The sequence below is a fragment of the Equus caballus genome, chromosome 9, assembly GCF_041296265.1.
Source record: "Equus caballus isolate H_3958 breed thoroughbred chromosome 9, TB-T2T, whole genome shotgun sequence".
Classification (NCBI taxonomy): domain Eukaryota; kingdom Metazoa; phylum Chordata; class Mammalia; order Perissodactyla; family Equidae; genus Equus; species Equus caballus.
This window is the reverse complement of record NC_091692.1, coordinates 11,618,978-11,644,888: the sequence shown is the minus strand read 5'-3', so window position 1 is coordinate 11,644,888 and position 25,911 is coordinate 11,618,978. Positions and strand designations below refer to the sequence as shown.

The 25,911-nt window shown below is 37.1% G+C and overlaps 1 long non-coding RNA gene across 1 annotated transcript in view; it reads left to right on the top strand.

Annotated features, from left to right (window-relative positions):
* LOC111774918 (uncharacterized) overlaps positions 1 to 25,911 on the top strand; it is a 126,563-nt gene that overhangs the window by 795 nt on the left and 99,857 nt on the right. The window contains exon 2 of the long non-coding RNA XR_002810242.2: positions 1,196 to 1,354. This is a non-coding gene — a long non-coding RNA (uncharacterized lncRNA). The remainder of the gene's footprint in view (positions 1 to 1,195; positions 1,355 to 25,911) is intronic.

Below are 25,911 nucleotides of genomic sequence, written 5' to 3'. Positions count from 1 at the left end.
TCTCAGATTGATAAATGTCTTAGTGTTCATCTAACTACCATTCATTCTCTCACTTTGCAGATGGAAAAAATTGAATATGCACTGACTTGGCCAAAGTCACATAGAGCTGTGGCTAATTTTAGATAAGTTCTTCAGATTTCCAATCATATTTTTTGTATTTCCCTAAATAAAGCCAGGAATAAGAGCAGAAACCAAATGTTAAAGTCCTGATGCCTAAATACTTTGAAATTTTGTTGTTAGTGTCTTTGAGTGGATTCTGACTCCTAGCGCCCTGTGTACAGCAGAGCAAAACGCTGCCCGGTCTTTTTGCTCCATCCTCTCACCTTCTGGCACTGTATCAGACAGTGCTCTCTGCTATTCATGGGATTTTCATGGCCAACTTTTTTGGAAGTGGGTGGCCAGGTCCTTCTTCCTAGTCTGTCTAGTCTGGAAGCCCTGCTGAAACCTGTCCACCGTGGGTGACCCTGCTGGTATTTGAAATAGCAGTGGCATGGCTTTCAGCATCACAGCAACATGCAGCGGCCACAGTATAATAACCGACAGATGGCTGCTGTGGTTCCCTGACTGGGAAACTCACCCGGGCCAACGGCAATGGAGCCGAATCTTAACCTCTAGACCACCAGAGCTTTAAATACATCCTCACAAACTTCAGAAAGTGTAAAGTCAGTGATTATATTACAAACACTCTACTTGTAAGGGTGAGCACCACACTAATAAGAAATAAACCTAATTCGGCAGTTTAATGTGTCAGTTTTGAAGCATGGTGTGGTTTGTTGCATCAGAACTTATTTTTTAAAAAGTAAAAAACATCTTTTTACAACATATACACTCTAAGACAGTAAAAAAGACAACTGGTACTTCTGTGTGAAATGCTCAGAAGCCTAACTGATGTTTTTAATAAATAGTACTAATAATAGATATTTTCATATAGTGCTTATTTTGTGCCAGGTGCTCTCCTAAGCAGTTTATACATAAACTCACACAATCTACACTGTAATCCAGTGAGGAGAGTCCTGTTATTATCATGTTCATTGTATAGATGATATGAGTTCAGTAACTTCCTGAAAATCACCTGGAAAATAAATATTGGAGCCAGGATTTGAACTCTTAAAATATAACTGTAGATTCACAGCCAGCATCTTTTTCGATAGGTGTATAGACTAATATCTGTGTGCAAATATATTTTTCAAAATAGGTACAAAGTGTGAAGATATTTTTGTGATAAGCAGATGCCCTGAAGAAGTCACCTGCTGCAGAGGAGGCTTCCAATAACCAGACAGACAAGCTCACCACCAGACTGCTAAGGGACATCACCTAGACACCCACGTCTCCTCTGCCATCTCCTGGCCCCTTGGTAATGTTCCCTTGTCTTTCTCCCCCACACCTGAGCCTCTGATCAGTGTCATGTTGTGAGGGACCTCCCTGCATGCAAACCTGTCAAAATGTTGCCTGGCACAGTGTGTATGTGTGTTCCTGCCACCTGGTGGTGATATGTTTTGCCTTGATCAGCTCTGATGTTCCTTGAGCCCTTACAGTTGGTACATATTTTCCATTTGCCCATCTGTTTTTCATTCCTTTATTCTTCCTTTCTGTTCTTCTTTTGGGTGAATCAGGTATATTTAATTATTCCACTTTTTCCTTCTCCATTTCGTTTTTCGCTATTTTATTTTTCATACAGTGGTAATTTCCGGAGACTGTAATATGCATTTTTAAATATATTGCTGTCTACCTCTAATTAGCACATTTGTCACTTCTCAACGCAGGCACCTTCAAACAGTTTGACTTCATTTACCCACTCCTGCCGTTTGTGCTGGTGTTGTCATAAATTGTAGTTTTATGTTTGTGATCTTCCTTACAAGACATTATTTTTGTTCATTGAAGTAGTCAATATTTATTTATATTTACCGCTTCCAATGTTTGTCTTTCTTTCTTTTTTTTTTTAAAGATTTTATTTTTTCCTTTTTCTCCCCAAAGTCCCCCCGGTACATAGTTGTATATTCTTCGTTGTGGGTCCTTCTAGTTGTGGCATGTGGGACGCTGCCTCAGCGTGGTTTGATGAGCAGTGCCATGTCCGTGCCTGGGATTCGAACCAACGAAACCCTGGGCCGCCTGCAGCGGAACGTGGGAACTTAACCATGCGGCCACAGGGCCAGCCCCTGTTTGTCTTTATTTCTGAAGTTCTGTTTCCATATGGTGTCGTGTTTATTTACTATGAGGAACTATCTTATCCTGTAGAGCAGGCCTACTGGTTGTGTATTTGCTCAACTTTCGTTTATTTAACAGATCCTGACTTCACCTTCATTTTTGAAGAATATTTTTACTAGAGAGAATTCTAGGTCAATTGTCCTTTTCTCTTTGATCACTTTAAAGAGATTCCATTGTCTTCTGCCTTCCATTCTAATGATGACCATTAAGCTGTAAGTTTTATTTTTTGCTCCTTTGAAAGCAAAGTATGATTTTTCTTTAGCTGCTCTTAAAATTTTCTCTTTCTCTTTATTTTTTGGCAACCTGACTGACAACTAACCGATGTCTAAAATATCTAAATCACCTGTAGATTACTCTTTTTCTTTCTTATTTTTCTTTGATTTTTGTTCATTTGTTTCTTTGCTTTTCACATGCCTCAGATGTTTGGCCTGGATGAAAAACTGTAGAAATTCTAAATGGTGTTATCTTCCTCCAGGTGGGCTAGATTTTCTTTTGGAAAACAGTCAGAGCACATTTGGAATCACCTATTAAGGCTTGGTTTTAATTTTTGTTGGGGCTAGTTATTTTATTTTCATCTTTATTCCCAAGGTGTGGCCCTTACTATTGAAGCGTAACCCTCCTGGGGTCTCAGATTAAGGTCTTGGGTGCTTACCAAACCACCCCACCTTGGCAGGGTTGAGCTCCAACTTTTCTCCCAACGCCGTGTGGCTGCTGCCATCTCTGCTTTAGCATTTTAACCTCCCAGATGCTATTTCTACTAAGTTTTGAGAAATTTTTTGAGTCTTGTCCTATGAGTGCACAGTTTAGAAGTCAGCCAATGATTTAGGGGAGATTTGTTGACTAATGTTGAACTCGGTCTCTGAGGTTTCCTGGTCTCCTGGTGTTTGCCCTTTAAATCCCAGCCAGTATGGCAGCCTCCAAATATGGCCTCGGGCTTCTCAGCACAGTAAGACTTGCACTTCCTGCTTATGCTCTACTTTCCTTGTCTGATCTCTGGAGAATGACTTCAATGAAAAGGCCAGAGAGAATGTAAATCTCACATGATGCGCTTCCCTTCTCTCGAGAATTTTAGACCTTCAAGCCCTGCCTATATTGGATGCCTTGCATAACCTTCAAATCCATGTTTTATAAATTTTCCAGCTTTTATAGTTGTTTTGCACGGAAAGGTGAGTCCAAAACAAGCTATTCTACTATGGCTGGAACCAGAAAGCTACAAGCGTTTATTTTTATAAGCTGTATTTTATTTAGAAAAGGTAATGTAACCCATGACAACAGTAAAAAAAAATCCAGAAGTTCGAAAGCTATACAATGAAAAGTGCATTACCTGGACCCCTAGTTTCCCTTTATAAATTCGTCTAAGCTTTGTATGCATTTACAATCACAGATATGCATGTCTTTGTATGTATTTATGAATTTGTGAATACATGCACGTGAACTCTTAACCGTTATGCTACTCTATCTAATTAAGAAATTGACACTTCCTTATTAATTTAAAATACTTTGCCAGTCATTTTTCTTTTCATTTTTAAACTCTGTATTTGTGTGTTGTTAATTTTATCAAATCTTTTCCTTAAGGATTTTTGAATTTTGTGTCATCCTGCTTGGAAGGGCCATTCTTACTCCAGGCGTACATTAAAAAACTTCCAAGTTTTCAAGCACTTTAAGATTTTCATTTATTATGTTTAAATGTTGGATCAATCTAAAATTTATTTTGGTGTAAGGGCTGAGGAAGCAGAAATCCAACTAGATTTTTCCAAGTGGCTATCCATTTTTCCTACACTGTTTTTTGAATAATTCATCTTGTCTACATAAATGTGAAAATACTACCTTATTTGAATTAAATTTCTGTAAATATTTGGTATAATGATGGGCTCTATCTTCTGACCTATTGTTCTAGCTATCTATCAGTCAGTACTAACATGTTTTATTATTTTGCATTATTTTAATGTTTGGTGTGGCTTACTACTTAATGTTTTTAAAAAATTTCCCAGCTATTCTTTAAAACATAAAATATGAAATGTGTTTATGTTTTCATAGGAAGTGTAAAAAGTCATTTTTTTTGTTGGTTGAATAGTCTAGTTTGAGAAACACAGGTATAATATCAGATGTCCTATGCTTTTGCTTTTGGTTATAATTACAGTTTCCTGCTACCATAATTTCTATACTTTTTACTAAATTGGATTAGTGGTATACCTAGAGCTATGACCTGAAGTCCTATGTCAAATGCACTCTCTGGTGTCGTGGCATGCCCTTACCCCCTCGTATGCATCCTTGGCTCCCAGCAGAGTCCTTCCGGAAGGGGTCGTCTTTTTCTCTTTCTGTCTCCTGCTACAAAACTAACCCTAGTCCATCTAAGTACCACTTAGATGACATAAATGTGCAATACATATCACAAAGAAGTACTTGATGTAAATAGACAAGTTGTAATCAACACCAAAAAGAATAACATAACAAAATATGTGTTTCAACATTGAGCTGTGAATGAACTTACATGATATTCTCACCTAATTTGTAACTGTCATTCTATCAGCTATAACTATTCATGGCATTGCTGTAAATAGTAATTCTTCATACAATGCTGAATATACACAAATTCTAAAAATTTTAAATTATGATTCCAACCTATATTTTACAAAAGCAATAAATACTATAAAGCTCATTTAGTATTAACACAACTTTCTCTTACATCTCTTAATAGATGAAAATTATCTTAAATTTTTGTTATGCTGATAAAAATGTCACATAATAATTCCTGAAATTCCAATAGTGTCTTATAATTTATAAACTTTTTTCACATATACACCCATGTGTTGCTTAATGATGGGGATGCATTCTGAGAAATGTGTTGTTAGGCAATTTGGTCATTGTGCAAACATCACAGAATGAACTGACACAAACCTAGATGGTATAACCTACTACACACCTAGACCATATGGTACTAATCTTATGGGGCGACCATCATATATGTGGTCCATTGTTGACCGTAATGCTGTTTTGTGGCGCATGACTGTAGTATTTAATTTGAGTTTGCAAAAGCTCCATGAAGTAGATGTTTGTATTCCCATTCTTACGACTGGGAAAAGCAAAAGGCAGAGATGTTAAATGATTTTAGACTCAAACTCCATTCGCTGCTCTCTAAAATTATTTGAAAATAAAATACTTTTGCTTTAAATATCATTCCTATTAATTTTGTTTGTTAAAAAATTTATTAAGAACCTATGGAGGGGATTCTAAAATTCTCCCTGCATTTATTGAAATAGCGAAATGACATACAAATTTTTTTTTTACCTATTATTATCAGAATATTTTATTACCACAGGAAGTTCAAAGATATCACTTTTTCCCCAATTTAAAGCCTATGATATTTTTTTCTGCCCAAATCCCCAGTGCATGGTTGTATATCCTAGTAGTAAGTCCTTCTAGTTCTTCTGTGTGAGCCGCCACCACAGCATGGCAACTGACAGATGGGTCATGTGGTTCCACAACCAGGAAACGAACCCTGGCTGCTGAAGCAGTAACAACACTGAACCCTAACCACGAGGCCATCAGGGCTGGCTCGAAAGCTTATGAATTTTTTTACATCAAAAGAATAAATCATTAATAAACACAAGGACATAGAAAAGTACTTCATTCATACGTTCTTAAAGGAGAAACTAAATATTTCTGTCATTTACCACTTTAATCGAAATGTCAAACAATTTAATAAGGAGAAATTCCTAACATAATTTTTAAAATGCATGTTGAACCTTGGAGAAGATTTCTAGCCTTGACTCATGTACCAAAAAAAAAATCATATGGGGCTTAAGGGTTTATATTGGATTCTAGTTCAAATTTTATTTTATGCTTATTGTATAATCTAAAATCATTAGAAATAGTTCATTCAGAAATGGTTAAATGAAATACGGTGGATAAAAAATGAGCAGAAGACAACTTTGGAGAAAAGAGAGGAGCAGAGGCTTAGAAAAGGCTACTTTTATAAATGATTGGAAGGCAAGGGACTCCTGGTATATTAGTTTTTTCTGAGTTAACAGATTTATATTAGAGACTATTTTAAATACCCATCTCTGTTTGGAGGATAATCCTCGTTCATTTGGTTGATGCCAGGCTGAATCACAGGGCTATTGCAGTCACGTAAGTAGGACAGACACTTAGGATCAAAAGTCAGTGAGTCCTCCACTTGGTTGATACCAAGCTGAGTTGAGAGCTTTCATAGTTTCTGGTCATTGAGGGAATCCAAGATCTGGAAGATCAAAAATGATGGGAATCAGGTCTTGCTTGATAAATTAGACTGGAGTCTGGAATACATAAAGTTAGTGATGCAAGACAAACATAACAGAAAAATGAAAACAATGAGAATGCAGGAGAGTTTAAGAGGCTGAACAGGTTTATCATCTGTGATTTCAAAGAGAACCGTGTGGTACAGCTGCCTTGGAGGCTTGTGGAGGAGCCATACAACAAAGCTCTCTATGTTAATGTAGATATTGTGTACATTACTCTAGGAGAGTTTCTCACCACACCTTTCCTTGTTGAAATTGTATTATAAACTGAAATGCCTGACCTTCTAACTGCTTTACGTAAAACAGAAGTAGTAATGCATGTCCTCTGGGATGGGCCCACTAAGATTATCAAAGGGGATGTTAGTCCATTGTAATGCAAGATCCACTTTGAATGTATTACAGCCTTTAAGAGACTTGTTGCTTTATAAATCTGGGTTTCATTAACTACTGACATATTTATATCATTTAAAAATATTTTTTATTCATAGAATAGTGTCCAGAAATACTTGTGCATTTTTTTAATTTATGTACAAGAATGCACACACTCATAGTATTTGCATATTAAGAACCATTTATGTTGGTCACAATTGGTTTGTTTCTTATATGTACATTATTTCTTTTTATCTTCGCATACTCTATGCCCTCACAATACCACAGATGATAAAGTGTTAAAATTATAGCATTTGGCATGTAATACATTAAATGTGAGGATTTTATAAACATTTGGAAACCAGAATGTGAATCAGGAAATCCTTTATGTGCTCTTTACTAATGGGTATTACTAAGTTTAAACTTTATTGCATATATTGAATTGTCTTTTTTCTTTATACAAGTCATCTTGTTTATACCATTTAAACGTTTTCCTTATGTTAATTGAAGAAATGTTAACAGTTCTGGAAGGGAAGAAGAAATGTTTCTCCACGGTAAAAAAAAAATTAACCCACAGATAATTTCTGCTGGTTCTAATGGCTCTTCCCCAGCTCTTTTGGTCAATGTGACATTCTGTTCGACAGTAGCCTTCAGTGTAGCACTGCCAGAGAAAGCTAGCCTGGGCATGCACCAGCCAAATATTCTTCCACGTCCTCACACGCTGAGTAAATCTTTGCTTACTGGCAGCCTTGCCCACTGGTTGGAGCACTTGACTGGAAAGGAGAAACAGATATAGACGTGAAAACGGGCTAGGGTGAAAGAGGAGAAATGGAAAAGTTCAGGACAAAACAAGGGAAAAGGATTGAAGAATTCTTTTCCATAAAAATAAAAAATTAAAATTTTTAGGATGATCAATCAAAATGAGAAATGTTCATATGTAATTCATAGCCACCCAACTATTGCTTCCAACACAATACAATGAAAAAATTGTTGAGATAAAAATCTCCATAGTATTGATCTCTTACAAGTTCTTTACACTTAGAAGAAGCACAGTTCTTACAGGAGCGAGAAGAAGGTTTACATCCAGGGAAACACGCCGCCGTAATAGACAAGGAAGTCCTGTCTTTGTTCTCATTATTTTTGAGTCAAAATTTAATGGTTATGCTGTCATCCTTCTGAGTCTTCTTTGGATGTATACAGATAAATATAGGCTGGCCATCATTTTCATTTATTTCTGTAGAAGAAACAAGTTGCTTATTTCACTTTGCTAAAAATTGTCAGAGATCCAGCTCTTAGTTTCATTGATGCTTTCTATTGTTTTTTTTAGCCTCTATTTCATTTATTTTGGCTCTGGTTTTTATTATTTCCTTCCTTCTACTAACTTTGAGCTTTGTTTGTTCTTTTTCTAGTTCTTTTAGGTATAGTGTTAGATTGTTTATTTGAGATATAAACAGACATTTTTTCCAAAGAAGATATACAGATGCCAACAGGCACATTAAAAAATTTTTACCATCACTAATTATTAGGGAAATGCAAATCAAAACTACAGTGAAGTATCACCTCACACCTGTCAGAATGGCTATTATTGAAAAGACAAGAAATAACAGGTGTTGGAGAAGATGTGGAGAAAAAGGAACTCTCGTACACTGCTGGTGGGAATGCATACACAAGCATATACCAGTGGGAAACTGGTACAGCCACTATAAAAAAAAACAGTGCTGGGAGTCCTCAAAAGATTATAAATAGAAATACCATATGATCCAGCTATTCCGCTTCTGGGTATTTATCCAAAGAACATGAAAACAGTAATTCAGAAGGATATATGCACCCCTGTATGTTCATTGCAACATTATTCACAATAGTCAAGACTTAGAAGCAACCCAAGTGCCCGTCAATGGATGAATGGATAAAGAAGATGCAGTATATATATGCAATGGAATACTACTCAGCCATAAAAAAGATGAAATTGTGCCCTTTGGAGCAACATAGGTAGATTTTGAGGGTATTATGTTAAGTGAAATAAACCAGACAGAGAAAGACAAGTATTGTATGATTTCACTTATATGTAGAAGATAAACAAACAAACACACACATAGATAAGGAGAACAGATTGGTGGTTACCAGAAGGGAAGGGGCGGGGGGGTGGGCGACAGAGATAAAGGGACACCTATGTATGGCAATGGGTGGAAACTAGACTTTTGGTGGTGAACACAATGCAGTGTATACACAAGCTGAAATATAATGATGTACACCTGAAATTTACACAATGTTATAAACCAGTATGACCTTGATTAAAAAAATGTGTCAGACTGAGAGGACTTGGTAGTTGAGCAGACATTGGAAAACATTTTTTTTCTATTTCCAAAATCCTGACACTCACAAAATAAATTTTTTTAAAAAGTATTCATTTAAAAATAAAGATTTAAATTTGTCTGCATTAAGAATATTTAATTATAGGGTAATAAACTAAGTAAAGCATAATTGAATTCCTAAGAATAATATAACCATAGCTAACATAACACAAATATTTTTTTTAACTTTTTATTAAGATTATGATAGTTTACAACCTTGTGAAATTTCAGTTGTACATTATTGTTAGTCATGTTGTAGGTGCACTACTTCACCCTTTGTGCCCTCCCCCCACACCACCCCCATTCCCCTGGTAACCACCAATCAGTTCTCTTTGTTTATAGGTTTAACTCCCATCTATAAGTGGAGTCATACAGAGTTCATCTTTCTCTGTCTGGCTTATTTCACTTAACATAATTCCCTCAAGGGTCCATCCATGTTGTTGTGAATGGGATGCTTTTATCCTTTTTTATGGCTGAGTAGTATTCCATTGTATGTATATACCATATCTTCTTTATCCAGTCATCAGTTGATGGGCACTTAGGTTGCTTCCCCGTCTTGGCTATTGTAAATAATGCTGTGGTGAACATAGGGGTGCATGGGACTTTTGGAATTGCTGATTTCAAGTTCTTTGGATAGATACCCAGTAGTGGGATGGCTGGGTCATATCGTATTTCTATTTTTAATTTTTTGAGAAATCTCCATACTGCATAACACAAATATTTTAATGATAAATAAAATTTATTGAGTGTTTGTTATGTTCCAGGTGCATATAATTTCTCCTATACCTTATACACTGAAATGGATAAAACCTAAAAGTTTTCATTATTGAAAAGATGACAGTGAGGATCAGGAACAAATCAGTCCTTGGAAGAAAAATATGTTTTCAAGAACACCACTGAAAATAGCTACAAATACAGATTAAAATATTTAGGATTGTTAATGCCATCATGCTTCCTGTCCTACAGCCATTTTTAAGTGAACTCCTTTCATAGGTAGAATGTATCCAGGTAATTGAATTTGTGTCAGGATAGAACAACAAACCACTGTGTCTCACAGTATCAACAGATGACTGCACGTCTATGAATAGGAAAGATATGAAAGCTTTCTAATAACTCTTAACTCAGACTTGTCCAGGAGAGGATAGATATGTTAATTTTCATAAGCATCAGGTGTTCAAGGAAAAGTGCAGATATCTTAGAAGAGCTGGGTGTGTCATGTGAAGGGTTAAAACAAGGCAAAATATTACAAGAAGAAATTAGGATTAATAGAACAAGAAGGCATAAAATAAAAGGATGTCCATGATGTAGGTGAGTTGCATTGAAGGCAGGACAGACATAGAAAGCAAATGAGAGTAATGGCACAGGTACCAAGGGGTTAAAGATCATGGTCTGAAATTGGGTAGCTGGGAGATCAATGAATCTGTGGTCACTAATAGTAAGATCGATGTAGCTGGAGAATGAATGAGTCGAGAGATCAAATTAAGGAACTGTCCCTCTGCAGCAAGATAATATAAAATAATAGAAACCATACAGGGAATGCTAAGAGAAAGTAAGGCCAGAAATAGACGTATGTAGATAAATCCACACAGAAGCTTCAGAAAGAGAGAAAAATAACAGTAGAAAATATTTGAAGAAATGATTAATATGAAGTTTCCCAGGATTGAAAAAAAGATGAAAGACTTGAGGTTGCAAGTATTCAGAGAGTACAAAACAAGAGAGAGAAAAATTGTACCTAGTGTAGTGAATTTTGAGAATATCAAAGTCAAAGAGAAAATTCTAAATGTTTTCAGAGAGAAAGAAAAGACCTACAAGAGAATAAATTTCAGATGAATATCAGGCATTTCAGTAGCACCACTGCATGCAAAATATCAAAGGGAAGACTGTGTCTCAATTTCTTACAAAACTAAACATACTCTTGCCATGACTCAACAGTCACACTCCTTGGTATTTACCAGAATGAGCTGAAAACTTATGTCCACACAAAAACCTGCACATGGATGTTTATAGCAGAATTGCCAAAACTTGGAAGAAACCAAGATGTCCTTCAGTAGATGAATAGGTAAATAAATTATATACATCCAGACAAAGGAATATTATTCAGTGCTAAGGAATCGATGAGAAAAGAATGGATTGTTTAGTAGAAGATGGTAGGAGGACTGATTTACAATGTGAAGAAAATGAAAAATGCATTTCAACCTAACGCAACATTCACAAGTGAATGTCAGATGAATACATGTCAGAGTCCTAAATATGAAAGGTAAAATATTAAAGATAATAAAACTAAAGGAGAGAACTTATCTTTGCAAGCTGGAAGGGAAAAGGGCTTCTTAAAACCTTAAAATCACAAACAAAATTGATTATTTTAATCATACCTAAATTAACATTTTTATTTAAAAAGGAATACCATGGGAAAAAACTGATAACTATCAGAATGAGAGAAATTATTTTCAATGTGTAGAATCTGTAAGGGATAACTATCTAGAACACACAAGAATCCTTACAAAAATTATATAAAATACGACAATCCCAATGGAAAAAACAGGCAAAAGATTGAGAGAATTTACGAAAGAGGAAATCCAAATGGCCAAGAAAAATATGAAGACACACTCTGACTCGTAAGTGAGAAATACGTATTACAACAATGCTGAGCTATCACCTTACAGCTATTGGACTGGAAAAAAAGGAAAACTGGAAAATGGCGAGCGGGCAAGAATGGGGATAAGGGACCTCTAGTGGTGCAAAGACTGCCTTCTGTAGAGCAATCTGGCAGTGCTTAGTTAAAATATGTATATGTCTACCTTAGCCATCCATTCACCCTGAGAGATTGTAACTTGCCCATTTAGAGTTGGGGTGCTGGTTGTCCTAATTTGGTAAGCCTTATGAATTAAGGGACATTGCATGTTTTCCATTGGGTGTTTACTCAACTTCTTTTTGCTTTCTTTCTCCCTGTCTTTCCACCCTGCCTCACCCCAATAAGACGTGCAACTGCTACATTCATTTATTTTGCTTTAATGGAATATTAATGTTAAATCTTTGTTAGGAGAATATTGTAAGTGCGTGGTACAAAACAAACCTGGTCAGTGGTAACGTGACCTTGTTGCTTGGTTTCAGATTAAAAACCATTTATTTAAGGTAAGTAAGATCATGTGAAAACTATTTCCAAAATAAGAGAGGCTGCAAAAATCTCAGTTTCTCTTTAGATTCAGCAATGTATGGAACTATGTGCCATTCCTGTTCTGGAGATTGAGAGGCTAAAACCTGTAGTGGTTGTTTGTAGTTTGCTCTGATAAGTATAAATGAGCAGAGTAGACTGAGTTCTTAGATTCTTGCATCATGTAAGTTTATAGTCATTATAACAAGAAGTCATATGGTTTTTAAAAGAAAGAGAAAAATATGGGGCCGCAGACCCTATATTGATGTTGATGTTACTCCTACTTGATGTTGATCCTACTTTTAAGAATAGTATAGAGGCGGGGCCGCTCCAGGGCAGAGTAGTTCTCCCCCCGCTACTTCGTTCAAGGACCGGGGTTCCTGCTGTGTTCTTGTTGCTTTGCTCTCTTCTTGGATGTTTTCCCCATCTGTATAGTGAGATCTATGTCACTGCTATGAACACATTGCAGCCCATCTGAAGAGGAAGGGACAATGAGTAGGATAAGTCTTTCAAATGATGATAACTAGGACATTTTCCCCATTACTTTTGTTCACCTCCCATTAGTCTGGATGTTCTCACATAGTCACCCCTAACCTCATGGAAACTGGGAAATGTAGTGTTTATCTGGATGGCCATATACCTGGCTAAATCTCTCTATTATGTGTGGCAGAGACTGGCCAGCTGTTCAGCAAACCCAGTTCCTAATTTTAATTCACTATGGAAAAGGGGAAAACAGATTGTAGATGTGGGGCAACTAGTATCTGAAATTCCTTACATTATTCACTGTCAGATTGAATATAAAAGCAAATTCAAAGCACCTGTAAGAAACCCACTTTAAATGTACACAAATCTATTAAAGGTAAATGGATGGAAAATGACACTTCATGAATACACTAATCAAAATATAGCCAGAATGGCTACATTAATATCTGATAAAGTAAACTTTAGAACAAGGAATATCAGTATTCATATAGTATGAAAAAGACATTTCATACTGATAAAGGGACCAATTCTTGAAGAGATAATAGAAATCCTAAATGTGTACTCAACTAATTCATTTTGAGTTGATTTTTGTGTATGGTGTGAGATAAAGGATCCAATTTTATTTTTCTGAATCTGGATATCTAGATTTCCCAACACCCTTTATTGAAGAGACTGTCCTTTCTCCTTTGTGTGTTCTTGGCACCGTTCAAAGATTGACTGTAAATGTGTGGATTTATGTTTGTCCTCTATTTTCTTTTACATTGGTCTATATGTCTGTTTTTATGCCAGTACAATGGGGTTTTGATTACTAAAGCTTTGTAGTATATTTTGAAATCAATGTGATGCCTCCAGCTTTGTTCTTTTTGCTCAAGATTGCTTTGGCTATAATGAGGGATAAAAGGCATATGATCATCTCAATAGATGCAGAAGAAGAATTTCACAAAATGTGATAAAAACTCTCAACACATTGAAAACTCTCAGGTATAGAAGAAATGTACCTCAACATAATAAAAGCCATTTATGACAAGCCCACAACTAACATCATACTCAAGGGTAAACAGCTGAAAGATTTTCCTCTAAGATTAGGAACAAGACAAGGCTGCCCACTCTCACCAATTCTATTCAAGATAGTCCTAGAATGTCCTGGTCAGAGCAATCAAGCAAGAAAAAGAAATAAAAGGCATTCAAATCAGAAAGGAAGAAGTGAAATTGTCTGTGTTTACAGATGACATATCATATATGTAGAACATTCTAAAGACTCCACCAAAAAACTCTGAGAACTAATAAACGAATTTAGTAGACTTGTAAGATACAAAATCAACACACAAAAATCACTCACGTTTCTATGCGCTACCAATGAACTATTGAAAAAGAAATTAAGAAAACAATCCCATTTACAGTAGCATCCAAAAAAAAAAATACTTATGAGTAAATTTAACCATGGAGATGAAAGATCTATATACACTGTAAACTTAAAACATTGATGAAAGAAATTGAAGAAGACACAAAGAAATGGAAAGATGTCCTGTGTTCATGGGTTAGAAGAATCAATTTCCTCTTAATCACTTTTTCCAGCTACCCTGATAAAGAAATTGAAAGAAAATAGTGTTTGAACTAGGCTGCTTTGTTTTTGATGGTCTTTAACCACTGGACATTTCCTTTTCTTGTCTTATTTCTTAGAACATGATTTAAAAACTCTCTTTTATGTAGGGAGTTTTAAAAGTTAATCTTAAGTGATCCTGTGTTCAGTTTTATTCACAATATTCTTATATGTTCATGATTTTTTCCCCCAGTTTATCATGGTTTAAAGATCCTTCTTTCTATCTTTCGAATACATTGAACAACATCTTTATTTATCTTAATTTTCTGGCTCTCTCAATTGTCAACCTGCAGTGACATTTTTTTACAAGAAAATTCACTTTCTGAACAAAATTGATGAAACTAAGATGAATGATTATTCAAATATTGAAACTGTAGAGTATGGGGTGCCCCAAAGCCTCTCTTTTAAAAATTAGGGGAGGGGAACACTTTGGCAGGAAAGCCCCATGCAAAGCAATTCTTTCTTCCTGGAAAACTGTGGGTATTAGCAATTTTGATGTTTTCATTAGTTGAAAGAAAATACCAAAGTCATCCTTCTGTGGTTTTGTCTTTTTTAACTTGAATCTGAGTTTCCATTTTTCTGGGCAGCAGTTTCTTGCTCCTCAGTCCTTTATACTGGCAGAACGCTAGGCCTCTGAAGAAAATTTTGAATGAAACTTCTTGAGTATTAGATAACCAGAGGGCAGGTAATCCTGTTACTAAACTAATTCATGAGTGGTTCTTTTGAACTGTATACCTGGCCCCTCAGGGCAGTGTTATCCACAATGCCAAGCAGTTTTACTAAGATCCGTTATATCACTTCCTTGCTTAAAACTCTAAGGCTCTCTATTGCCTGTGGGGTGTTCCAAGCTCCTTCTTAATCCATGTAACGCTTTCTGTCTCCATGAAATGGGTTCTTCTCTCCAGTTAGCCTCATTATTTACAACTCTGACCTCAGAATTTATGGTCCAACTACACCAACTCAGGTACCTCTCCACAATTTACATGATGATTTTTTTTCTGCTTGTTGGTTTAGGAAGGTTTCCTCACTGCAATAAAAAAACCCTATATTAATTGAAGTCATCCATTTCAATCCACAGGATATTTGAATAAACTAGGCTCAAGCCCACAGATCTATACTCTGCTTCTGTATGTGTAAGCTGGGGGCAGTATTTCAGTCTTTTCACTTAGATTGCTGTACATTCCCAGGGTCTTATTTTTTATGTTGACTCTGGATCCCAGTTCCTGGTCCTGTTGAATCCTCAGTTTCACTCATGTCTCACTTCCTGGGTCTGTTCTCTTCTCTTTGCTCTGTACCAGTACAGATGTAGAAAAAAATCACTTTACTTGAGTTTCCTAAAACCCAAGTATTTGTATGTAAAGGAGGCCTTATCTTAGTCTAGGGTAATGAAAAGCATTTAAATTGATACAACAAAAATGATTCAAAATTGATTGTGTTTCTATTATTTAATAGTCCTTAGTATCCTATCACTTGAACTTCCCAGTGTGTATCTTTTCCCCACGGACTTCAACACCAGCCATGTTGCTTTACACTTTCCCACCTTCTTATTTCTTCAATACCTTTCCTGGGCCCTCTACTCCACCAGGAGACTCGAATCCTCTCCCCTTAGGATGTAAAGTGATTTCCACATAAGACTCAGAATGGCTTCTCATGAGTTAATTTAGTTAAACAAACGGACTTAGAGTTTTAAAGTTTAGACTCATTTTTTCCCCTTCCCTCAACAAATCTCTGTGTATCAAAGTATAAACCTGTATATTCCATTTGCTATGAATTAGGCTAGCTCACATAGAAGCACAGAGGAGAAACAGTACATTTAGGATTTAAAATAACTATCTCTCTCCTTTCTACCCACCCTTAAACATATACCCTTGCGCTCTAAGCACGCATTCTGACACACCTCTCAGCGTGGTGGAAAGCTCCCTGAAGGCAGGGTGTTCTGTCTGTTTTGTTCACCGTATTTCAAGTGCTCGAATATTGTCTGATGTATAGTGGGAATTAATACGTATTTTTAATTACGTTAAATTTTGGCTAGTTGCTGCATTTTTCTGGAAGTTTTTGCTTCTTGAAGTCATCCCAATGCTTGAGTTTTTTAATTTTTTTATTTTTTTCCTTTTTCTCCCCAAAGCCCCCCGGTACATAGTTGTATATTCTTCGTTGTGGGTCCTTCTAGTTGTGGCATGTGGGGCACCGCCTCAGCGTGGTTTGATGAGCAGTGCCATGTCCGTGCCCAGGATTCAAACTGACGAAACACTGGGCCGCCTGCAACAGAGCGCGTGAACTTAATCACTCGGCCACAGGGCCAGCCCCCCAATGCTTGAGTTTAATGGCAGTTTAATTGTATTAATTAATATCATCTTTTATTTATATAGTACTTTAGAGTTCTCAAAGCACTCTGATGTAAATTCATTTTGTTTAATCCTTACATGGACTTCGTGGAGAAGATAGAATAGATAATATTATTCTTGTTTTGCAGATAAGGACACTGAGAAACAAAGATCTTATTGTTTTTCTAAACTAGTAAGTTGGACTCCAAATTTTGATTCATGTCTTTGTTTAGTATTTTATTTTTTCTTGAGAAAGATTGGCCCTGAGCTAACATCCGTGCCAGTCTTCCTCTAGTTTATATGTGGCGCACCACCACAGCATGGCTTGATCAGTGGTGTGTATGTCTGCGCCCTGGATCTGAACCCGCTACCCCTGGGCTGCTGCTGGACGGAGCATGTGAACTTCACTATGCCACCGAGCTGGCCCCTATTTAGTATTTTTTCTAACAATAAAGGGTATATGCAAATGCATTTTTTGTTAGATTGGAATGTCTGATTTTTGCCTGTAAATTACTCTGGTGGATGAGGAAATTATCAACAATGCTATTTTATAAAAGCACACATCAAAGCAGGGATGCTCTTTTCAATTAATATTTTTAAATGGAACTTTTCTGAGGTTACCAATTTTTAAAAATTTATTGATGTGGAAGTCACATAACCTAAAAATTAACCATTTTAAAATGAATAATTCAGTGGCATTTAATACAATCATAACGTTGTGCAACCACCTATCTAGTTCCAAAACATTTTCATCACCCCTAAATAAAATCCTATGCACATTAAACTGTTTCTCCCCATTCTCCCTTATCCCTAGCCCTTGGCAACCACCAGTCTTCTTTCTGTCCCTATGAATTTACCCAGCCTGGATAGTTCATATAAATGGAATCATACAATACGTGACCCTTATGTTTGGCTTCTTTCACTTAGCATAATATTTTATAATGTTTTCAGGGTTCATCCATGGTGTAGCATGTGTCAGCATTTCATTCTTTTTCATGGCTGAATAATTGTCCATTGCATATATATACCACAATTTGTTTATCCATGTAGCCATTGAGGGACACTGGGGCTGTTTCCACCTTTTGGCTATTTTGATAGTGATGTGATGGACATATGTGTGTATGTGTTTGTTTGAGTCCCTGTTTTCAATTATTTTGGGTACATGTATACCTAGGAGTAGAGTTTGTGGGTCACATCATAATTCTCTATCTAACATTTTGAGTAACTGCCAAAGTGTTTTCTACCACAGCTGACCCATTGTACACTCCCACCAGGGATGTACAGGTGTTCCAGTTTCTCATGTCCTTGCCAGTCCTGGCTATTTTTCGCTTTTCTGATTATAGCCATTCTAGTGAGTGTGAAGTGATACCTCATGGGGTTTTAATTTTTTTTCCCTACTGATCAGTGATGCTAAGCGTCTTTTTATATGTTTGTTGGTTATTAGTATATCTTCTTTGAAAAAAATGTCTATTCAACTCTTTTGCCCATATTTTAATTGGGTTGTGTACCTTGTGCTTGTTGAGTTGTAAGAATTCTTTATATATACTGGATGCTAGGCAGTTATCGGATACATGATTTGCAAATACTTTCTCCCATTCTGTAGATTGACTTTTCACTTTCCTGTTAATGTCTTCTGATGCACAAAAGCTTTTAATTTCAATTAAGTTCAATTTGTCTATTCTTTGTTTTGTTGTTCATGCTTTTGGTGATATATATAAGTATATATATAAATATATACATATGCATATATGATGAAAAACAAAAATATATATATGTATTCTAAAGTCAAGCACACTAGCTTTCACAGGTGTATGTGTCTGTGTGTGTGAGTTTTCTGTTTTATAGAAGCATTTATTGTGTATTATTATGTAATAGGCACCATCCTAGTCCCTATAAATACAGAAAAGTTCCTTACTCTTTTTGAGCTCTTTTTCTAATGATAGAAGGCAAAGAAGAAATATATTGACAAAAATATCTAAACTATATAAGAAGAAATAATATATATGGGAAATGTTTGATACATGTTTTAAAAACAAAATTCAAAATGAAACTCATTTGGTCTCATTTTGAGGGAGAAGCTTGCAGGCCCCCAATTCAAGCCACAGTCTAGCAAACTTGGTGGTTAGTGGCTTTCAATACATAACTTGTTTTTTGCATCAACTTCTTATAACTGAATTGAAACTAAGTAGCTGGCAGAGCTAAGGTGTGACATTATCACAAGCACAATGGCAACAGCGTTATTTTGTGTTTCATCGCAGCGGCTCGTACTTCTGGCCAAGGGAGTGATATGTGCCTACTTAGAACTGAATCATCTTTTGTCAAACTAGGAAAGAAAGCACTGGTGCAGCCAGGAGTTCCTCCGGGCAGACGTCATTTGGGTTCTCTAATTTAATAGGGTGCAAATAGATCCTAAAATTAAAAACCCAGTTCTCTGTTTATTTCTTCTGTTTGGGAAGCAGTCAATAAACTCCACAAAACATGAGTTCTGTGCTATGTTTCCAATGTCAGCTGGTCCTGTAGCCAACTTTTGCTTGCTATGAAAGGATTCCATTGACTTGCACCAACCAAAAACACAGGAGACTGACTATCCAGGAACCCCACTTTATTTTCAGTTATGGCTTCTTCTGTTTCCATATTTAAAAACAAAAAGTCTTTCTTACCTCTGGTTTTCCAGTTTAACCAGGTCTTCAATTTTACTAACAATAATGTGTTTATATGGTGTTTCAACCCAAAGGAAGCCCCAATTCCTTATGTGAATATATACATAGTCTTTCCTTCTTTTTACCTTCTCATCCCCCAACCCTATCCACACAAATCACGTCATTCATGAAATATGACCTCTCAAGGGTAGAGTATGGTTGATGCTGAAACAACATATAAAATTGGATAATATGACTGACTTGGTATGGGCTTCTGAAAGACCAATGGGCAGGAAAAAAGGAAAGAAAGAAAAATCCATTGGAATTAGAACAAGGCAAGGAACTAAAAAGAAAAATCTATTTTCTAGTTTAGGATTCAAAGAGGAATTATTAGCTAAGGATTAAAAATAAGAATGAAAAGAGGAAATAGTCTCATTAACTGGCATAAATAGCATAAAAACTATACTTTTGTAACTGTGGCAGGCAATATAAAATTTGAGGAAAATATATTTCAATTATGAACTGTTTCCTGGAACTTTAGATTAAGTAGATAGATAATGTGTCCTATGGCTGCCAAAGGAGTTGAATTTGATTCTGATTGGAATTCTAGAAATGTGAAGGAAAGCAATTAGTAAGAGAGGTAATGAAAATTCAACAAAGCAACTTTTAATAACAAGGAATTATACTGGATTCCTAATTATAACACTGATTTTTGAATTTGTGTAGTGAAGGCATTAAAATAAACACAGACCCTTCTGGCAATTTTTGGAATAAAGATTCTCAGACAGGGCCCAACACAGAGATACACAGGCGTGTGTGCACATACATGCACACACAGATGTCAAGCAAACACTCTCCTTAAACAGTGAGAAAGCCACAAGGAGAGATTATTCCTGTACATTCCTCCTTGCTCAACAGTAAGCACAACAATAAAATGTAACTGCTACAAAAGTAACAAAGGGGAAAAAGAAATTTAGATTTATCTTCCTAAGTACAACTTCAGTTACATCCAAATGCTTGTCAAAAACGTCAGCGACTACTTAGTGTAAATCAAAATGAATAAAACGTTTTCATGCTAGCAATTAAGCTTCCTCATATTATGGCATAATTTATTTTTCTTGTGTGATCTCCCACTCTTCTTGACTCCCTTCGTGCCATTAAAAAGAAAAAAAATCTTACCCTGCATGCTACGAAACCAAATGGCAGTTCTACTCACCTTATGTGCTTTTTTTTTTTTGGAGGAAGATTAGCGCTGAGCTAACATCTGCTGCCAATCCTCCTCTTTTTGCTGAGGAAGACTGGCCCTGAGCTACCATTCATGCCCATCTTCCTCTACTTTCTATCTGGGATGCCTACCACAGCATGGCATGCCAAGCGGTGCCATGTCCACACCCGGGATCCGAACTGTTGAACCCCGGGCCGCCGAAGCAGAACATGTAAACTTAATTGCTGCTCCACCGGGCTGGCCCTTACACGCTTTGTTTTTAATAAGTTGCTCTGTCTCACAATTCAGTTTCGCATCTGGTATCTATTTTGTTATGCCTCAGCTAAAATTTTTATTTAGCATTTTAACATTAACATTTCAGAAAGTCACAGACCCACAGCATCTTAGTTCTTTATGTGTACTCAAGAGCTTAGAGGGCATTAAGTTCAGCTCTCTTATAGGTGAAGTAAAGTCCAGAGAGGGCAAATACTTTCCCAAGATCACACAGTAAATTAGGGCAGCTGTGATTTATCAAGTGTCTAATGTAACGTATACGTATGTGTGCTTACGTGAAGATTTGTATTCTCTGAACTGGATATAATGAATTTTGTATATTTAATTTTGTATAATTTTTAGTAATAATTTTAATTATTTTATTATTAAACTATTAATAATTTTAATAATTTTTATAAATAATTTTGTATATTTAATGAAGGCAATGAGTATTTTTTCTTCTTTAGACTCCTGTATTTTTTACATTTTCTATCACAGAAATGTTATTACTTTTTGATTCGAAAAATAGAAGCTTTAAAATGATTTTTCTTTTTCTATAATATGAGAGAAATAGCTAATAGGAACATAAAAGCTTGTTTACTGATGAAAGACATCAATTATTTTTAGACACTCTTCTTGAGTGTGGGTATTTTCAAAACCTGTGTGTTCTTAGCTTTGGGTCAGGCAGGGATCTTACAGTAGGCCAACAAAAATAGGGGAAATCATCTGTTTCCCTAGCCCAGGAAGAGACTCACATGGTGCAGGGTTGACTCCCATAGAAGTGTCAAAAAGTCCAAATCATAGTGTTGGCAGGACTGTGGTGAGCTCCTGTCTGAACAGCGCTGAGACCGATAGCCACTTGTTCCTAACTTTGTTGAGCGTAGCAGGAGTTAGGAGCCGTGGTGATACTAATATAATGCACTTAACTCGGTCCTGACTCCAGGTAAGTCTGGGTTAAAGCAGGCCCCACACCATGACTTAGAGGAGAGACAGGCAGTAGAGTACATCTTAGGAAAGGGAAAACTGTCGTAAAAGTGAAATGGTGACATGATAGAAAACACGGAGATGACTAGCACCGCTCTCCCTGCCCTTTCCTTCCTCCTTAACCCAACCCCTCAGTCAGTGCAAATCGTGGATTTAGGGCAGGCCTCCAACCCCAGAGGGCAGAGCAGTCCAAAGGTTTGGACAAACATTGAGAGGTGTGGGGACAGAGAAGGATTTGGAGGCCTGCAACCGTGGCAGGAAAATCCAGGTCAGGGAGCCACACCAACCTTGCCAGGTGGTAGGCTTCGGTGCCAGACCTCACCTGTTGGAGAACATGCAAGTCCTTTTGTACTGGCAGGCTGGGTTATTTTGGTTTATGTCCCGAGCAAGGCTTTGCCTGCAGGTTGAAGAACTTCAGTTCTTGTATTTTGACAAAAATGAGAAGATAAGGCCTACTGATACGACGGGATTGTTTCTTAAATGCAAAGGCAGGTTACCCAGTGACTAAGTCGATATTGTTTCACTGTTATATAAAGAGAAGTGAACGTTTGAGATGAAAGGTCTTTCTTAAAGTTGTCTTTTATTCAGTTCATGTTGTGTACATCTCTATAGTATATAATGTACATATGCATATACATAAACATATAATATACATATACAAGTGTTGAAATATAAATTCACCGAAAAGCACTTGTCTCTAGGCACAGTTGTTTCTGTTTGAAGAACTAAAAGAAATAGTTACTAAAACTATTGTTTTTGACCTGGTAAAAAGCTTTCAATCTGAGGAGTGTTATAAGCAAAATCATATTGAATGTGCTATCACAGGCAACATTAAATAGCTAATATTTCTACGTTTCTAACATGTATTATGCACATTTGTGCATATTAGCCTATTAAATCTTTGCAAGTATCCTGAGGGTCATTTTTAGTGTAGTCACTTCACAAGTGAGGAAACTGAAATTTAAAGAGATTGTCAGGAATGTACAGCCAGTTTATCTTGCATTTTGAACTTCAAGCAAGTTCTCTTGCCTCTAAATAACAACTTAACATAAAAAAAAAAATCGATCTTTCTAGATATACGACCCTTCCTAGCTAATGCCTTCTTTCCTATTCCAGATAGAAGCGTCCATTAAAAAAATCAATAGGTGGAAACATTTTTTAGTAAATACAAGTATATTTCCATCTTCGCTTGGTTCCTAAAACTCAAACAGGTTATTCAAGGAAGACAAATTTAACCTGAACGTGCTCAAGCTTCACCAAATTGTGGGTACAAATGAGCCTCTATACGCACAATTTCCTTGTTCATTATCCCTTTAGTTTACACAGCTTCTGAGTCATCAGCCTCCATCAAAACATTTCCGAGATGTCCCAGAAATATATTCAGGAACAAAGCCCTGCATACTTGGTGCCGCGAGAATTCTCTCCTCGGAGCCAAAGCCGTGCTGTGCGCTGCTCAGAGGTGAAGGCAGTTCTCGTCCTCCTGCCCTCATTCTCAGGGTGGGCTCGGCCTACATCACCCTGCATACATTTCTACAGTAGCATGTTTTGTGCTTTTGTAAATGTGAGCTAGGGTCTTAATGCCATCCTAAACAGTGATGTATATTGAGAAGAATGTCACACCTAAAGTCAGAATATCCGGGTCAATTTGCAACATTTTCCCTGGGGGATTTTAAGCAAGATAGTTTATCTCTGAGCCTCAATTTATTCATCTTTAAAATTGGAGTAGTAATAATGCCAATCACAGGAGATAATTTGGGGATTTAAAAGAGACAGCGAATGTGACAGAACGTGGATCCTGTACACTTTAATGTAGGTTTATTGCATTAGATGGGCCTTTTTTGGTTTCGAGTGGCAAAACACCTTTCATCCTGACTGAAATAAACTGGAATGCGTTGTACGTCTAAATGCAGCAATCTTGCCTTGACTCTGTTTCTCCGTGTGTCTTGCCTCTCTTCTTAGCCGTGTTCTGCTGCTTTGCATGTGCTCTCCCCACACAGAGGACACGGTAGTAGCTGACAGGCTTACAGCTTGAGATCTAAAAGGAAGAAGGACCCTCTGTCACCCTGTGTTTAGGTGGAACATTTCAAGAAAACGTTCTGATCGGCTCTAGTTGAATTACCTGTCCAATTCTTGGGCTGATTTCTGTACACAGCCTGGGTCACATGGCTGTGGTTAAGGGAAAGCATCCCAGAATCCATGGGCTGAGGGAAGGGCAGTTTTGCTCCGGAAAGTGGAGCGCTGAGCAGAGAAGAGACAGTTGCCCACTATAACTCTGCAACTAGTGGATATTAAAATCTGCCGCATAGCTTTTCTTTACTGCTTTAGCCCTCATTGTTCTTCATTCCCATTGATGGCATTCAGCACTAATCTACCAAACGCTTATCGAACATCTGCTCACTCCTGCTACTGATGCCACGAACTGGGAAGACAAAGATGAAAAGACCTGGGGCTGGCCCAGTGGCTCAGCGGTTAAGTGCGCATGTTCCTGCTTCGGCGGCCCTGGGTTCACTGGTTCGGATCCCAGGTGTGGACATGGCACTGCTCAACAGCCATGCTGTGCTAGGCGTCCCACATATAAAGTAGAGGAAGATGGGCATGGATGTTAGCTCAGGGCCAGTCTTCCTCAGCAGAAAGAGGAGGATTGGCAGCAGATGTTAGCTCAGGCCTAATCTTCCTTAAAAAAAAAAAAAAAACATGAAAAGACCTGGCCCTCAATAGCTCACTGCCTAGTTGGGGAGACCCTGGTGATACAGTGTGACTTCTGCTGTATCAGAGATAAGCATGCAGTGCAATGAAATACCACCTGATGTAGTGTAGGGCTGGGTCGAGAGTGGTGTGGCAGATTGGGCCATGCCTCCAAAAGGACCTGTGTGTAAAATAGATCTTAAAGGATAAATAAGAATTAGCCAGGCGAAAATGGTGAGAAAGAACATTCCTGTACAGTTTAACCGTCTGGTATTCCTTGCTACATAATTTAGTCTTCTCCATTTTTTTCCCCCCTGAGGAAGACTAGCCCTGAGCTAACATCTGTTGCTAATCTTCTTTTTTGGCTTGAGAAAGATTAGCCCTGAGCTAACATCTGTACCAGTCTTCCTCCACTTTAATGTGGGTTGCTGCCACAACGTGGCTGACAAGTGGTATAGGTCTGTGCTGGAGATCTGAACCTGCAAACACGAGCTGCTGAAGCGGAGTGCATCGAACCTAACCACTATTCCCTGGGGCCAGCCTCTAGCCTTCTCCAACTTTGATTGCAAGTTTCTTGATAATGATCACGTATAATTCTTCTATACTATTGACAGTGTTTGCACAGTGCTAACTACCTTATTCACTCTGGCTGTCTAATATATTTGATGTTGGTGATTATTTATTTCATCGTTCGTCATCTGGAACACTTTTTTCCTCCTTAGGAAAATGAGCTTAATCATGAATAGTGAAGGAATGGCGTATAAAACAGTGTCAGTTTTCCTAGAGAAATTTTCAAATTTCACCAGGTTTTTATTTTTTTCACTCAAGAATTCTTAATGTAACTCTAGTAGCACAATTTCATACAATTTAAGAACCTACAGCCATTCATCCCTGACATCACCAAAACGATGCCTCCTCTGAACCACCCCCTCAACTGAGAAAAGAAAATCTAATTTTGCCAACTGCTTTGTTCAAAAAATATATGAATTTAGGAAAATAACATCATATAGGTAGGCCATGCCAGTAAAAATACCACCATGTCCAGAAAATACATTTGTGGGTGGCGTGATTTGCTTAGAACACCTAATTAAATTTTCTCTTCCCTCCCCCCAGTGACACATTCACATTCACCCATTGGTTGCTGGTAATAAATGTGTCTCCAAAACCACTGATCTCGGATTTAATTCACGTGCAAGACTTAGCTGCAAGAAAAATAAACTCACTTTGAGTGAACCCAGAGTCAAATTTTTCCCTCTGTGTATGTTTATCTATCTACATTTGATGTGAGTGGCTTTAGATATATGCATCCATAGGCTGACCAAAAGATTTATTCTTAATATATTGGACATTAGGAATATTTTTATGT